At 41.8% G+C, this 18,961-nt stretch overlaps 1 long non-coding RNA gene across 1 annotated transcript in view; it reads right to left on the bottom strand.

The window, feature by feature from the left end:
• Positions 1–1,233: 1,233 nt before the first annotated feature.
• Positions 1,234–18,961, bottom strand: part of LOC308304221 — a 34,991-nt gene continuing 17,263 nt past the window's right edge. The window contains exon 3 of the long non-coding RNA XR_013963046.1: positions 1,234–2,280. This is a non-coding gene — a long non-coding RNA (uncharacterized lncRNA). The remainder of the gene's footprint in view (positions 2,281–18,961) is intronic.

An 18,961-nucleotide genomic window follows, 5' to 3' on the forward strand; every position in this document is an offset into this window, starting at 1 on the left:
AACAACTTTTTTCATAATTTATTTTCAATTTAATGTTTATATTATAATCAACAAATATCTGTTGCCTACATATAATAATTAACATATATATATCTTTTTAAAACATCATGTTGCTTCATGCCCGTACGGAAGAGAAACAAAACCAGGAAAGACCACAAACAGTATAACAATTATTAACTAACTCACTAACTCAGGGGTCTTCAACATTTTCAGGCCAAGGACCCCTTAGTTGAGAGAGGGATGAAGCAGGGACCACCACAACCTCTTCATAGATTCCATATTGTTTCATTGTTTGACAGCACACTCATCATTGTATTTTGGATTCATGTCAATTTGTGTTTTCAGATATTTAACCATTTGAACCGTCAATACTAAACCCTATTAGTGCCTATCCCGAACAAGTTCGGCTTTATTTCAATCCAATCCAATATTTAATTTGCTATTTTACTTCCCCCGAGCTGCTTGGAGCAACGTGGGTGGTCCTTGCTCGTCCAGCGCTAGCCAACGAGAGACGCTAGATGGTCCGACGATTTATTCCATTGAAAATGGTTTAAAATAAAGTTTAGAGCCCCCCAAAAAACCTCAATCTATACTGTCGGCGGCGCGACGTATTCCAGGGTGCCTATCCCGAACTAGTCCGGGATATTTAATAAAATGAATTATTTAATCGGAGGCCTCAACGAAGCCCCGGTCTAAACGTCCATCCATGGTCCGGGCCAACACTCGGCCATACACGGGCAGTAGTCGCGCTAACGGCCGCATCGCGCCGCCCACTCCAATAATAAAACACATCTTTAGACAGGATTTTCTCCGGATTGTGTTCCCAGACCCAAAGAGAAAGTGTTTTGCGACTGAAATAGCTTTAGATCGGGCTTCTAAATGGGTTAGCATTTTGGCTACGTGTCAGCTAGCTTCCTCCTCTAGTCACCCATAGCATTGGCTGGAGTGAAATCCCAAGGCACTTGGGACAGTGTCGACGGAAGCTAGAGCGAAGGTCTATAGAGAAATTTCTGGCACTCTAGCGCCCCTTGTGGCCGGCGGCACTGTATGAGTTAATAAACTTGAACTTTCACTCTGTACTTATTGAGCTCTTTTTTCCCCTCTGCACCAAAGCTCTTTGCCGAAAATAGCCGATCTACAAGCTCTTTGCCGAAAATAGCCGATCTACAAGCTCACAACGCCTGGCAGTGCGAGGCGTTGTGAGCTTGTAGATCGGCTATCTTTGGCTAAAGTTCTCAGAATACGGACGCTATAGGCGTTCAAGTAGTTCATATAAAAAAGGAGAAAAAAAGGTTTCTACCACACCAAGATTTGGAGGATCCCCTGTAGTAACCAACCCCTGCACTAACTAGTCTAAATATTCCCAAGTCAGTTTCACTCATAATGAAACCTGAAGTCTTTCTAACAAAGAAGGCAGGCCACAGAATTCAATTCTCTATTTTTTATGCTGACTGTGCAGTATGTGCACTTGTGCAATTCACACAATAATTGGTGTCCTTAGCAAGTTTCAGCAGACAGATGAATAGTTCCTCTATATAGTCTGATCAAACACATTTTTGATGTATTTAGTTTTTAAGATTAATGTAGTTTTTTGGCATTTCATTTTTTATTTAGATAGGAGAGTGACAGAAAAGAGAGAGGGGAGACATGCAAGACATTAAGTAGCGCGTTGGAACTAGCTGAACCAACCCTCCTTTCTTATATACTGTGTATATGTTCTATGAAACTATGAAGTTGTTCCTAGGGCTGTCACGATTATGACATTTTACATGACGATTAATTGTCACTGATTGCGATTAACGATTTAATTGTATTTTTGTCGTTGACAATGACATTTCTGTTTGGCCTGTAGGCTTTGAAGTTGCACATGGCAGATACTGTATGACACATAACCTACATATACAAAGAAATTACTGACATATTTGACAACTTTATACTTAAAAAAGAACATTGATAGTGGAAATAGCCAACTTACAAGCTCACAACGCGCCGCATCGCGATGCGTTGTGAGCTTGTAGATCTGCTAGTTCCATTATTTTTGAAAATGTTTGAAAATATATGAACATTTTTCAATATGGAAACGATTATGACAAAATAATTGCGATTATGTCAAATAATTAGATTAGATGATTATGTAACTGATTATGTAACTATTGTGACAGGCCTAGTTGTTCCTTCCTCTGCAAGGTGTCAGACGTGAAGAAGACATCTCCAGGTGTGGGGGGGATCATGAACACAGACCCGGCCATCACGGGTTGCGGTCTTCTGCCGAGTGAAACCCTGTCAGACGAAGAGAAAAACACTACTTTAGCCACATGAACCCTAGTGTCCATACATACAGTATATATTCTGGGGGGGACATTTTGTCCAAAAGAAAATAGCAGATCTGCAAAATCTGGGAAAACAGAAAACAGACTTATGTTCTTGACCAGATGGTCGAGAACATAAGTTGTTAAGGTCACGGTGCATGTACCGTATGAGTTGCTGGATATTGCTGCCTGCGTTACAGCGTATACACTGGAGGGGTGCGACGGTTGAGATTGTGATCTAAATGCATGAGTCATGACCTCATGACTTCAAACCTCTGTTTGAGAGGTGTTTTTAATTATCTCGGCTGACTCTTCTTGCAGCCACAAACAACACCACCAATTCCAAGTTTGAGCTCAAAGACGACATCTCCTGATGTTCTGGGCTTTTATTGTCATGGTCTGGGCTCCATTATGTTAATGATGCGTGGCTGGCGAGCTAGTTCAGGCAGATACATAATGTGGGTCGCACGCACGCACGCACGCACACACTGGGTGCAATATACTGTATCTCCTATCTTGCTGTTTATTGTTTGTCATTTAATTGTACACCTATAACTTGTCTGACTCGAGATGTACCTACTGTAAGTCATGGTGCTCAAGCAAAAAACACAACCTGTTTAAGCGGAGCTTTAACATTGTGCACACATTTTTAAATGTGACATTGAGGAAAAACAACAACAAAAAGGTTTGCTACATTTCTAGACGTACATTATTCAGTTCACTCGGTTCATTCATGTAGCGAGTCGGTGCACAATCCATTCTGGTGCTGCAGCCTGTAGTATGCGATAAAGGCAAGCTAAGGTTTGGATAAAGGCCAAATCATGATTCAACACAGCTGTGGAATTCACTCTGGCTCTTGTCACGACATCTTATTTACTAACAGGTCAGTCGGCTAAGTCCTACAACTATCCTCTGGAATCTCTTTGCTAGTGTTCTTATTTTCATCCATCACGTTTGGTTCTGTTTGGTTCTCTGCTGAAAGTCTAAAAGTCCAAAGTCCAAAGAAAGGAAAAAACATCCCATTGTGTGTGAGACGATGACATCACTGGTTGCCTTCCTCTGGGTGCAGGCGTGTTATATGAGTGTGGGGAGGAAAGCAGGGAATACTTTGTGGAACTCCAGAAAGACATTTCAGGTTACCAAAGTTAATTAAGGACACACAGGCACACGTACGCAGGCACACGCACGCACACAGACACACACACACACACACACACACACACACACACACACACACACACACACACACACACACACACTGTGACACACACACACATGTCATTTTATCTTCGCTTGCAGTAGATAAACAAAACATACCAAACCATCCACAGCAGCCTGTAGCACAACAACTGAACTGAGACTTTGTTCTATGAAATATGTGAAATGAATCACCACCCTTAAAGACCTATTGAAATGAAAAATACTTTTTTCTCACCTTTAGAGCATACCCGTGGTCATCATATGGGCATACCTAACAATAGATGCCCCCAAAAAAGTGTATTTCTTTGTGTATTTCTATATCAAAAGTCCCTAAAAAGCCAATCTTAAATACTTCCTGTGAACAAAAACGTGCTGTGTGATGACATGGATAGGATTTTGTGAATATAAATGAACCTTGATTACACCTGTTTGATTCCCATATCTGCACGTTCCTTCAAACACAGCTGATTTTAATTGCAGAACTACTCCGTTTTGAATGGCATTCAAGATGACGCCCAGAGACGGTGTATTACTCATTTTAAACTTAATCAGCAACTAAAATATGTGTCTGAAAACATTATAAAATATAAATATAAGCCACAAAATAAGCCATGTGTGTCTTTGTGGCTTATTAGAAATAATAGCACCGCTCAAATAAGGACAAGGACTGACAGATACAGAGATATTTGCAAGTGTGACTCGCCTCAAGGCAACCACTCTTGCAATTTCCAATTGCATCTTTCTAGTCATAAACTAGACCGGCTCGTCAGCCTTCTCCGGGGCCATGCATGACGAGATCACATTCTTCCATGTTAATGGCTTTTCTCCACTTTCTGTTCCATTTTATTGGCTATGCAGCACAAATGTTAGGCAAAGCTCGGCCAATCAGTTACGCCGCGGACAGGTTGGGTTAGCCAATCAGTGAGTTATACTGGCACAAGCGTGATGTGAGGCCAATCCGTGAAGCCGGCGGCTTGGGTTGGCCAATCAGAGGAGCCATTACAATTTGTGCATCCTCCTAACACCCACCCGCGGGCTACACATACAGATATGTTTGTGGGTTTTTTAGGTTCTCGGAAACAAACTGTTGGCACTACATTGGAGCTTGTACTACCAGATACCCAGTAGGTAAACAGAGAATAATGGAATTGTCACATTTAATCCCTAATTACATAGTTGCCAGTATAATCTCCAATTAGAAACCAAACAGCCGCAGGGAAAAGATAGTAGCAGAATCGGGGTTACACATCGGCACCCTGAAACATTGCTATTCTGACCATCTAAACCTTAACCCTAACCTCAGTAAAACTAATGCTGGTGAATGCTAACCATGTGAAATGCTAACCTGGCCACGCTGGTGAATGCTAACCTGGTGTTCGGAATGGGGATGTTTCGCAATGGAGAACTGTGCCCCCCAGAAACCTATGCCAAACACTTGAAGATCGGAGTAAGTCAAACCAGTGTCTCTCAAACCTTTTCATGTCAAGGACAGCCAAATGAATATGTATATGGCTGCGGACCCCCATCTTAAAAGAGTTTAGGGACCCTCCCTCATACAAGAATTGTGTTGTTAAATGTTTCCAAAAGAAATCACCTTTTTTCAAGGTGTGTAAGCTGAGCTCACAAAACATTGCATCACATTGTGACGCGTTAAAGTTAAAAGTGGTAAACTGATTTTTGACCATGACTTTATCTACTGGGTTATACTGTGAATATGCATGTTGGTCACATATCTTATGTTATTATTTAAATACATATTGTTTGCTTTACCACGAATGCTAAGAGAATATTATTTAGATGTTAGCATGTTGTTTAGACTAATGGAGAAGCATCGGTCCTCCACCAGCTAGGGGTATTTTTCAGGCCAATGACCCCTTAGCTGAGAGAGATAGATGAAGCAGGGACAACCACTACATACAGTACCTACTACATACTGTATGAAATGCATTATTTTTCATAGATTTCGTACATAGCTTTAGACTTCAGACCAGTGGTTTTCAACCACTGATACGGGGACCACCAGTGGTCCTTGAGTCCACTTGGTTTCATTTTATGCTCTCAAGAGTTACAGTACATTATTAACCATCTGGATTACTTGATTTACAAGAAGTCTACACAATTAGAGAATACAGAAGAATTGTTATTTTGGTCAACGTTTGCCTGTTATCTCTCCTATGGTACCACATCAATGCAGCAAGGAATTGTGGACAAAATCGCATCCAACGATAAGAAAATATTCGACGTTTTAGGTCTGAGAGGCAAAATCTCATCAAATGGTGGTCCGTGGCTCAAATGCCCAATAAATAACCGACCTTGATATGAAAACCACTGGATTAGAGCGTTGTGTATATTAACCCATTCAGAACGGGTACACATTATTGTGTATCATTATTTTATGCTTTAACTATTGAAAAATAGCAGATATACAAGCTCACAGCGCGGCACCGAGTGCCACGCTGCAAGCTTGTAGATCTGTTATTTTTGAAAAATCGTGAAAAATTGAATTTTGACCCGATTCTATAAGTGTGTTTGAATCCTTCTAAGGTTTTTTGAAAAACCTGTGTTTCTATGTCAGCAATGGCTAGCCATCGTCAAAGAAAAGGTCCTTTTCACATAACTGGAGCTCAGTTAGTCTGTTCTTGAGAGACTACTATGTTTGTTTGATTGATTGATTGATTGATTGAAGACTTTATTAGAAGTTTGCATAGGAAAAGGTACAGTTTCATGACGGTACAGTTCACTGGTACAAGGTCTACTAAAAGGAGATCCATGAAAAGACTAAGCTTATTTCCACTGGAAACCATTGAAGTATCTCATATAACATTGAATGACAGACAAATAGAACACAGTACTATGCAGTAGATATGTAAAGAAAAACAAAAAAAAAAGACAGTAAGTCTAAAACAAGCAGTATATACAAAGAAGGGGCAGGGGAGGGTAGGGTTGGGCTAGGTTCATTTTTTACCAGTTGCGAACGGCTGCTGCCTGTAAGTGGTTTTTCAGGGCAATTTTAAAGGATGCTAGTGATCCACACTCCTTTATGGCCTTCGGTAAGGCTTTCCATGTCAGTGGTTCTCAAACCTTTTCATGTGAAGGACCCCCAAAATGATATTTACTCGGCCACAGACCCGCATCTCAAAATATCTAGTTCCAGGGACCACCCAGAAGCAAATTTTAGTTACAAACGTTCGCTTTGAAAATACATATATTCAAAGATTTGCACAAGCTCGATCACAGCGCGGCACGCTGTGAGCTTGTATATCTGCTATTTTTCACTGGTTAAAGCATTCAATAATTCTAGGCCTAAATGTGGCCATCGGGCACCGGCCTACTTGGGAACGATGCCGAGTATCCCCATGCACTAGACCCGTGTATCCCCATGCACTAGACCCGTGTCTAGCCTGGAAACCTTACTAACCTTGAAGAATGAATACTGCCTAGGGTTGTAACCATACATTTTACGGTACGATATTTTGCTTTTGCAAACGATATAGTAGATCATTGCAAATTAAAATCGATTTTTCGATTCAGTTACTATATCGTTACACCCCTAATACTGCCCGGTCAGAAACGTACTCTGGGCTCTTCAGATACGGTATAACCTCAGTGAAATAATACTAGAAGTTTGCGGCCCGAAGTCTAGAGTTCAGGCCGCTGCGCGGCCCTCACCGCCATGTTGCGGCAGTGTGGTGTGTGTAATGGCCAAATATGTTTTTTTTTGAGAAAAAATAGTTTTTTGAGAAAAAAAAAGTTTGAGAAAAAAAAAGTTTTTGAGAAAAAAAGTTTTTTGAGAAAAAAAGTTTTTTGAGAAAAAAAAATTTTTGAGAAAAAAAATTTTTTTGAGAAAAAAAAGATTTTTGAGAAAAAAAAATTTTTGAAAAAAAAAATGGAAAAAAAAAAAGTTTTGAAAAAAAATAAAAAATGGTGATGCGATGACATGGTGTTTACGGATGTTACTGCGATTGAGGTGAAAGCGAAAAGTGGAAAGTTGTGAGCTAACTATTAGCTATTTTTGTGTGTGTGTGTGTGTGTGTGTGTGTGTGTGTGTGTGTGTGTGTGTGTGTGTGTGTGTGTGTGTGTGTTCTGGCTACGCCCCCCTCGGTTCAAATTGGATCTGCCGGTCCCATAGCTGGGAATACGAGCCAATGGACGGCGGTCACCGGTCACCATGGCAACGGGGGGCCAATGATAGAGTTAGGGCGGTATTCCGTGAGTTCTACCGACATACATCTGAACTACATCTGATCTAGCTATGAGTTGAGGTGGATGTGAAGTGGGCGTGAATGGGCTTGGAAGTGGGATGCGGCTCTTAGAGGAATGTATATATAAGATAGTGTGCACATCAAAAAACACAAGTTATCATAATAACAATGTGTGATTTCATCTGTGATCATCTGACAGAGGTCGCAATCAAATAAACATATTCATAAGCTGGTTCAGCCGGCTCTCATTTACTGCATTCCATTGAACGGTTGCATCTGCCAATGTGTCTATGGCACATGCTATGGCGTAGAACATCTGCCCTCACCTTCTTTACTTTATCCTTGATTTTGGGCAGGTCGATTGCCAATTCTTTCCCCCAATAGTTTTCAAAATGTGTTTTCTCTACAAGCATCACGTCATGACACGTTGTGAGCTTGTAGATCAGCTATTTGTAATGTATTTTGTAAAATGTTTGAACTCATAAAATAGGGCTTAAGTGGTTAACTTAGCACCATATGAAATCTTGTATTGCTGGCTACTATTTGCAATGATGTCAGACTAGGCTAGTTTGCCAATTTCCGCAATGCTATATTCAGAAAAACAGAATCATGTGATCACCAGGTAAGTTGCCAAATAAATTACACCTCTGCACCAAGCCAAAGTCCTCGACATTTATTTCTTTTGGTGAATAAAGTATTTATTAAACAGATACATTGGGTGTGGGTATACATGCCACACACACACACACACACACACACACACACACACACACACACACACACACACACACACACACACACACACACACACACACACACACACACACACACACACACACATACACACACACAGTAACTGCCACATACTCGCACACACACAATCCCTAACACGTTCAGCTATGCACATGGTAACTGCCAGCCCATTTAATAGACACACGCACGCTCACACGCACGGACGCACCCTGTCCCTTCCATGTTCTAGATCCAGCTATGCACACAGTAATTGCCAACTTGGTTAATAGACATACAAACACGTGTGCACAGGTGCGTACGAGTGCCCATACACACACACACACACACACACACACACACACACACACACACACACACACACACACACACACACACACACACACACACACACACACACACACACACACACACACACACACAGGCACACCTATTGTATCTTCCTCCACCCTCTTGCCACATGATATCTTGGCACAGTGAACTTTACCAGCTTACTTTGAACTGCAATTATCTTCACACAAACATATAACCGCTCACTGTGCTTGTCAGAGATAGAAGAATTCCACACATCTCTCTGAGAGTTATAGCCATTTATGTAACGTTTACCTTTAGAGAATTGTGACGATAGATTTGAACATATTTGAACATATTTATAAAGGTAATTATTGGAATACAATTCAAATTTGGATCCAATCATGTGCATAATAGAAGCATAACCACTTTGACCCTGACATCCCTATTTTGGTCATGCCATAAAAACTTTTAAAAATATATATTTTTGCGAAAAATGCACATTTTACAGTATTTTCTTTTTTTATTGCAGATTTTTTCTTAATTAGTTAACATACATGTATCACAGGCTTGCTGGGGTCAAAGAACTGGTGCACACTCACAGTACATTTTTATGTGTGGCCTACATACCATAGCATGACGAATGGGTGGTCATTTCACCTACTGCATCTGTTGAATGGAGGAGTTGGTGAGATACACTTCAAGTTAGGGCTGGGCCAAATGGACAAAATCCAATATTGTTGAGCAAATAATGTGCGTCAATATGTATTGTGGGGTTTGACTATTGGTGTTTTCACAACATATTTGACCAATAGAATAATGCCTATAATTAAGTCGAAAAAGGCAAATAATAGGAACAGCAGCTTGAGCAATCAGTCAAGATAACATTTGTAAAATGACATCACTGTACTATAATATGGAGCCGATAAAAACCAGGCAACACTTATGCCATACAGTATCACAATGTTATGATACCCAAAATATCAGATGATATCTGGTCTCATATCTAAATTGCCCGGCCCCTTTTCTAGTGAGCCTAGATCCACAATAATAATTTATCCACACCCTTTCACAGGAAATAAGAAGCTTCTATACTCTGGAATTTACTTGAAACGACATTATTTCTTCCTTTTTCTTTTATATGTAATTTGGTTACTATATTGATCTCTTAACCACTTAAACCATATTCAAATGAGTCACAATATGACACATTGTGAGCTTGTAGGTCAACTATTTTTGAAAGTTTTGTACATTTTTGATGATAACATTTTATATTCAACCTCTCACATGCACCACAAGGCAGCTATGTGGCCTTGTGGTTGGAGTGTCCGCCCTGAGACTGGGAGGTAGGGGTTCGAACCCCGGTCGGGTCATACCAAAGACTCAGAAAAATGGGACCCAGCGCCTCCCTGCTTGGCACTCAGCATTAAGGGTTGGATTGGGGCTAAGTCCATACGACATACTAGCGTCATGTCCAGGGGGTGTACTTGGACACCAAGCTGCCTCACACTACAGAAACGATTCATGGCTACGCAAGGCATATTTACTCTCACATGCAACACCACACCATCTGGGAGGTCAGAAGACAAAGATACTCATCAGAACTGGCATTCCTGTTACAAGATGGTCTCAATCACTAACAACAGATTTCCGGCAGTTTGTAAAACATTGCAACCGAATGAAGAAAACAAATAAACGTCAAGGGAAGGCGAACAGTGGGGAGGTTGGTTGGTATGAGGAAATAGCTGAGAAAGGCGCGGGAGAAAAACTAGACATGTGGTGAGTAGCCACAACATGTCACTTGACAACAGATAACTTTGGTGCTTTCCACCCACATACTGCAGCACTTCCCAGATTTTTATCACTTTGGCAGTAGCGCTACGGTAGATCTTCTATTTACTGACTCTACGGCAACCCCATCAGTCCCACTGGGATTCCCCAACAACATCGAATCGCTGGTTTCACAAGGTTTCTCTAAATCTCTAGAAGTTAGCAGGACTTAAGGCCCATTCCCACTGGGCCAGATAACAGATATCTGGAGATATTTCTCCAGATATTTTTCCATGCAAAGTGGATGGTAGATACAGATAAAAAAAATATCTACCACAGATATTTGCCACAGATACTTTTATCTGTGGCAAATATTTTTTTTATCTGTATCTACCATCCACTTTGCATGGAAAAATATCTGGAGAAATATCTCCAGATATCTGTTATCTGGCCCAGTGGGAATGGGCCTTAAGATTGAGACTGAAGGGTTGTTTAGTCATCCCAGTGACAGTTGTGAAAAACCAAACTCAAACTCACAGCCAATGACAGATGTCTGTATCCTGCCTCTTGTACCGTTTATTACATGGGCGTAGGAAGCACTTAAAAAGTGGTTGGGACAATCTAACTGGGGGGATGTACTGCAACTAAACCTATCATCTATGGTTTCATAACCAGTAATGTTTGTAGGACAATGACAACATAAACAACATAGGCATGTAACCGGGTTCCCAAGTCAAATAACACAACAGTTAAAATTATTGTCGGTGTGCAACATTACGAAGCATGCACGTGAGCTGAGCTCTCTTTTCATAGCTATTATTTTGAGGGAGAGACATTTATAACATAATGGAGATCCCTATCTGAACCAGCCACACAGATATGGGCCATGTCTTGCCCATCTGGCCAGTGATGTATATGGATGACATCAGGGATCTTCATATATGGGGTATATGGACTTTTATATGATATTCATCTGTGATGTCACAGTGATGTGTCAGGGGAACCACAGTGTCAGGCGTGACAGAGATACGCGGACAAGATGTGTCCCAATAATTTCAACAACAAAAAGTCAAACATTGTCATCAATTAAAAACAATTCCAACATCTATTCTAAAGTATTTCAAAGATCAAATAATTTCCATAAAAAAAAAGTAGTGAAATAGCAGATCCACAAAGCTCACAACGCAGCGCGTGCTGTGAGCTTGTAGATCTGCTATTTTCCCTGGTTTCCTCGAGAACTAGCCTACTCCTCAGCACGGAACGTGAGATCTTCTGCGGGGCTTGGAGGTCTGCTATTTTCGATATTTTCACCAAAAGAAATTAGAAATGTCAGCTTCTGCCCCTCTAACATTCTCTGCACGCCTGCACGTTAAAAAGGTAAGAAAATCGCAGCAGGCAACCGCGAAAGTCACAGTTTCTTTTCTTAGCAATCAATATAATTAGTTTGGGCCCGGGCAAACGTCTAATTTCTCTTTTTGGGTCTTGACTGAACCAAGATGTTTGGGAAGCACTGCTGTAAAGTGACCTGGGCCAGTCAGCCAGTGTCCTTACTCAGGGTCAGTGTCCTTACCCTCAGGTACTGAGGGTAGTGAGTAGTGACAGTGTGGCTGCTGCTCAGACACTTCCCCAACCAGATGGGTTCCTTTCTGACCGCAAGCAGACTCCTCTAACCACTGGGCTATCGCTGCCCCTCAACAATGGCATGCAATAGTGCTGTCCTTGTAGTACCTATATCCCCAAACTCAAATTTCAGTTCTTTTTTTTTCTGTTTAATGCCAAAACCTTATTCTGCAAGCACCAAGTTATTCTGCAGGCACAATAAAGGTTCATGAATTGGTCTTACAGTAGCAACGGTTAGCATAACTGTTGTGTAGCATAGTCCAAAACACATATAGCATACAGTACAACAAAATGTATATTACCGGTATGTCACGTCAATACATGTCAGATAGCCTGCCAGAAAGAGCGAATACATTCTCCGGCACCAGCACCTGAGTATAGTTTTACTGAGGTTAGGGTTAGGGTAAAGGTTAGGTTTAGGTATAGTTTTACTGAAGTTAGGGTTAGGGTTAAGGTTAAATTAAGGCATAGTTATACTGAAGTTAGGGTTAGGTATAGTTTTACTGAGGTTAGGGTTAGGGTTAAGGTTAGGTTTAGGCATAGTTATACTGAGGTTAGGGTTAGGTATAGTTTTACTGAGGTTAGGGTTAGGGTAAAGGTTAGGTTTAGGTATAGTTTTACTGAGGTTAGGGTTAGGGTTAAGGTTAGGTTTAGGCATAGTTATACTGAGGTTAGGGTTAGGTATAGTTTTACTGAGGTTAGGGTTAAGGTTAGGGTTAGGTACCGCTCCGGCACCTGCCATGGCAGCGTTGCGGCAAGTGTTGGTGTCGGAAAGTGTATTCGCTGTCCCTCTAGCCTGCTATAGTTTGCTGTTAACCAAAGCCATCCATCTACAACACTTTTAACGACATAACCCCCATGCTATTTATGCTTTATGAAAATTGCAGAGATTTGTTTTCATAAAATATTTTCCAATATCAAGACTTTATCAATATATCTATATCAATTTGAGGGTTCTTGACATGACAATGTTTGAGAACCGGTGACTTATGGAATTGAATCCATAGAAGGTGGTTTAATTCGTCCCGTTTTTATATAAAGGTATTACTATAGGCCTACTTATAAATAAACTCCCAAACTCCAACAATCCTCACCATTCCATGCCTTATCTTGACCCTGCCCGAACCTTATTTGTGTGGTGTTATTGTCTGTACAATGTCTGTCTTGTTCCCACGTGAATGCCTTTGTGTAATCTATAATTAATTATAACCTCACATAGATAAGGCAACACATACTGATCTACAGTAGCCTGAAGCACAACAACTGAACTGGGATTATTTTCATAGTTGTGAAATGACATGTGAATTGTGAACACGTTGGGTCACTTCCCTTAAACAGTTTGGCTGCTCTTGGTAGCCAAACACGTTCACAGACGAGATAAGGTTTCCATGGTAACCCGCATCTCAGACGCTTGCTACGGGTGCTGGTGAAAGAAAAAACTGCATACGTCATGACGCAACGCAGCCAGAAGCAACCGAGAGCGGCCATTATCCATTAACTCCTATTCTATACTGAAACATAAAAACGGCTTTATCTCGAAATAAGGTGCAAATAACGCTGAGGAGGCCGAGATCAGCTTGTCTTCACGGCGACACTATGCCGTGATGGTCGGCCCCGGTTAGGATTTTAGTTTTCGCGACCGTTTGTAAACAAACAGATCTCCTTCCTGGATCGTCAGTGTACACCCACGTGCACACGCACGGAGCTTCCGGGGCTCTTCAAAATAAAGCGCAAGTGAATGGTGGCGTCCTGAGTGTTAAAGTTGTACACATGCATGCATGAGCACAATCACACACGTGTGTGTACACACACACACACACACACACACACACACACACACACACACACACACACACACACACACACACACACACACACACACACACACACACACACACACACACACACACACACACACACCACCAGTAAGGGAAAATCAAGCCAGGTATTTCCCTAGCTTTTTGACTCTCGTGATACACAGCAAAGGACATGAGTCAACAAAGCAACTGTACACATTTATGTAGCTTACTGTACCAAAGTGATAGTGTGGGACAACACACGCACACACGCCAAGTGTATGCGTCAAGTCAGTTGTATTTGTATATAACATTTCATTCAAATAAACTGTGCACTGGAAGACAAAACAAAAACGAGGTAAACTTGGTATATAAATATGCAGACTCGCATGAGTACAGACAAACAGCACAATACAATAGTTTCACATATCTGTGTGGCTCAACAACAAAGAAACTGCAAACAGATGTGCCAAGTACATTACCCCAACCCCGCGAAAAATCATTTCTACATTCACCCATCCACATGAAAACATTTGTCCTCCTACCCACGCCCACAACAACACACACACACACACACACACACACACACACACACACACACACACACACACACACACACACACACACACACACACACACACACACACACACACACACACACACACACACACACACACACACACACGTTACAGCAATGCCACACACACCCACTCGCGCATGCACGCACGCACACCAGTGAGCTTCCCCCACTAGGAAGACGGAGGGTCTCCAACTCCATCCTACTCCTCCCGTTCCAACACCCCCGCTGAAAGGTGCTGCTCCCAGTCCGCAGGAGTAGGGCTGTCACGATTATGACATTGATTTTAAATTTAAGATTAATTGTCAATAATTGCGATTAACTTAATTGTGTTTTTGTCGCTGACAATTACATTTCTGTTTGGCTTGTAGGCTTTGAAGTTGCACATGGCAGATATGACACATGACCTAAATATAAAAAGAAATGACTGACATATTTGTAATAATTGTGACAGGCCTACGTAGAGGTTACACCCCGCCACTCCGACATGTCTCCTTTCCGACATGTCTCCATTCCGACACTAACCCTATCTCTAACCCTAAACTTAACCCCTATGGAAGTGTCGCCACTCCGACAATAAGAAGTCTATTTCGGAGTGGCGACATGTCGGAACCCCTGAGCCACCCAGTGGCCACTCACACACAAACATTTGAAGTTATTCATGTCTTTACTGTAAACAAGCAAAGGCCACAAAAAATTCTGTCACTTAGCAACATAGTGCACTTCAGGTTTACAGCATAATCACATATTTGGCTTAACAAGTCACGACAGCAGACTGGGTAGTCTACAGCAAAACATGACTGTATCAAATTCAAGGCAGCAGTATCTTCTCCAAATATAGCCTACGGAGACCAAAGCCTCTTCTTTTTATACATACATATACAGCTACCAGCTGCAAATGTCTTGTTTACGGCCTGTGGGGGAAATCTCGCTTTTGCGAACGCCCATCATTTCGACCGGAGGGTTAGCGACTCACTCCACGGAGGTTAAGGTTAGGGTGAGGGTTAGAGTCGGGTGTCGAAAAGATGAGGTGTAGTAACAGCGACACGCTCCCGGCCTGTGCACATGCACTAGGCTAGCAATAAAGCCTGGAAGCCTACAGTACATTGATACCCACGCTGTGAGACCGCATTCAAGAGAGGTTCTTAAATGTATCAGTTAAACGCATACATTTTGAGCATACCATACTGTACGTTAAAACTTTCAGACATTTTCCAAAATGTTGAGTTTGTTTGTGACATTTTCTAAAAGAGGGTGTGCATTAACTAGGCTCCAATGTGGCCAGCCTGTAACATCAGTCATCTATGTCTATGACATCAGTCCTCTATATGACAGATTTATAACGTATGACTTCAACATTTGGGCAGGGTTTCAGCACCACCACGGCCACATTGATAAGAGTTAAGTGTCTGGCGAATTGGCAGCAAGTTGTGTAAATGTTTACATATGAACTGATGAATACATCCTTTTCATATAAGTGTAGATGATATGCTATAACAGATGATCAGTTCTGTTATGGTGTGCTACTGTATGTACAGTAATACAGAATGTAAACAGAAAAGCCATTATAAGGACATGCGTCATGGATCCAGTTACCCTGATCTATGGTGAGTTTCCCTGTACAGTAAACCACTCCAGTGTCATTGTCATCTCCACCAGCCGAAGGCGGGCGACATAAAATGTTTTCCCCCATACGTCTGTCTGTCTGTCTGTCTGTCTGTCTGTCTAGCAAACTGCTGAACCAATCAGAATCAGTAGCTACCCTTTTGTGCATGCCGTCATCCCAGTCAAGACAATTCGTGAATATTCTTCCATCCCGTCGTCAGCAACAAGTATGTTATTTAAAGGTTTTGTGAATGCATTAACACATATCTACCTGTTGTCCCACAGCCCTCATGTTTGTAGGTATTCACAGCCCTCATAAGTGGCTGTTGGCCTCACTGCGACAGTCAGTGCAGGTCAGTTAATGACACTCGCAAGTGTCATATATCCCAAAACCACGGCTGTACCAGTTTTCCACTGGTTTTCCTTCTGAACTCCACAAAGTAATGGCCGATCATACCGAGATGCATCGCTAGAAACGTGTCAACAGCAAAGCTATTGTGGTCTTATGTTACTACAGTATAGCCTGGCGTGCCGTGCACTCCTCTTGCATCACATTTTGTCTAGTAGTTTCTTGTGGTTAAACATGGTTTTCAGCATAGAGCACAGAAAGTCATACTTCTCCTTCCTGTTTTGATGCTGGTAGATGTGGTTGGTACAAAGACAGACAATGGCAAATGCAATTTTATTAGATATAGATAAGTCAAGACTAAAGTGAGCTTGAATCAATTTCTTTAACGTGATTCCTCCATGCTCCACAGGTAAACCCAGCTATTTTGTCTGATGTGCTTGAAGGTGGTTGCACACTGCTGCGTTTTTCGGGCCGAATATCGGAGTGGATTTCGGAGCACGCAAATAAAAAAACAACCTCACGTTATGTCAGTCACGTTTGCACACTGCCGCCCGTTTCGCGCACCACTCGGTCCCTTGCTCACTCTATCTCTCTCTCTCTCCTTGCCCTGAAAAACGCATTTCGCAACGAAAAACGCAGCAGTGTGCAACCACCTTTATTGCCAAGGTATTTTTGAATTGTGTGCACAAGCAGAGCCAACAATATTTGTTCATATAGTATATTGCAATAAAGAGGCTGTGTGTTTACACTCAAGTCTGGGTTAAAACTGAGGATCTTTACTGTACGGACGGCCCAACAGTGCCTAATGGTGGCGCTATAACAGGCTGATTCACGTTTTTACAGATTTTATCCAAACATCACACACATCTGTACACATTATCTCTATAGTCAACGTGATCAACACGTACATTTCTTTATATATTCCATCCTGATTGGCTAAGATTGGCATCTGAAGTTTGCAGAAGTGGCTTGTTTTGAAACAAAATGCCTAAAATCAAGAACGCAGCGTTTGATTGATTGATTCGTGTTTTGGCCTACAACTCTTGAACCGTAGGTCACACAATCAAAATTCTTTTCCCCTTGGATTTCTTGGAATAAGCCATGCCCATTTCCACCTGACAAGTTTTCCGTCATATTGTGTTTTCAGTTTTTGCTGGTGCTACACCGATTTTGTCTAAACCTGAACCAAACTGGTACTCTATATTACTCCAACCTATCTTTATGCAATTTGGAACACATCATCTCTGTATTATGTCATCAATACATATCAGCCAGATTTCTTATATTCCCTGCTGTCACAGGAGTGGCCCCTTTCTCACAAAATGCTACAAATAATTGTTTCATTGGTGTGAAAGTTAGCACGCACACTCCAACTAACTTGACATGCAATGCCACCATACCCTTTTCAAATAAGCCTCATGGTGGCAATATAACAGGCTTATTTATGTTTACCCTACGTAATTCATATCTCATGAATTGTAGTTCATACTATAAAAATCTTAAAATGACTGGTTTCCAAACATTACTGGCCCACAATAACCTACCTGGCCTGGAGGAGACCTGTGCTCCGAGGAGCACTTTTTCTAGTCTATCCCTGTTTTCAATACACACGCCATGCACGCACATAGCCACAAACATACACAGGGCCTTGCAAACCTTTGGGGACATTATTCTGAAATTCAGTCCATATCCACCATCCATAACCACGACTAATCTAACTATAAAATTAACCACAAGAGATACAAATCTCGATGGCCAGAAACTTTCAGGTAAATTTAAGGGACACGTCAAACTCAGTAATTTGGAAAATTGTGCCCAATTTTTTTTAAGGGCTTGCTCTGGGCTGATATGTTCTTTTTGCTGAGCTAAGTATTGTAGTGTTATACAATGTGTGTTCACCACTTCACCTCAATTAGGAACATTGCAAAACTCCCCCCCCCAGATGCTGAAAAACTGGTCCGTGTCTTTGTCTCCTACAGGCTGGATTACTGCAACGCACTACTCACTGGGATCCCTAGCAAGATCCCTTCCTGCACCCATCCTCCATTAACTTCACTGGCTCCCCAGAAACTTCAGGACTGAATACAAGATCTCCCTTCTGACTCATCAGTGCATCCACGGCAATGTTCCCCCTTCTTACCTGAAAGAACCACAACCTTCCACTCGAAACCTTCACTCTCAGTCTTCACTCCCAATATACCAATCTTCTCTTTGCCCCCTTGACCATGTCCATGGGCGACCGGGCATTCTGCTCACTGCTCCAATGCATGTGGAATGCCCTTCCTGATCATCTGAGAGCCCCACACTGGCCACAGTACCATTATTAACTAGAAATACTGTTCCTACTTAACAGTGTGGGCTCGCTCGTGACTATATTCTGCAGCGTGCTAACTGTCATGTGAAGGTCAACCAATACTCCAGCTAACACCACTCCCAGATTGTCCACACCTCAATTGCACCCCATTGGCTAAGGGCCCTGCCTTTATACTGTC

The sequence above is a fragment of the Nannobrachium achirus genome, assembly GCF_963921795.1.
Source record: "Nannobrachium achirus genome assembly, chromosome: 19".
NCBI lineage: Eukaryota > Metazoa > Chordata > Actinopteri > Myctophiformes > Myctophidae > Nannobrachium > Nannobrachium achirus.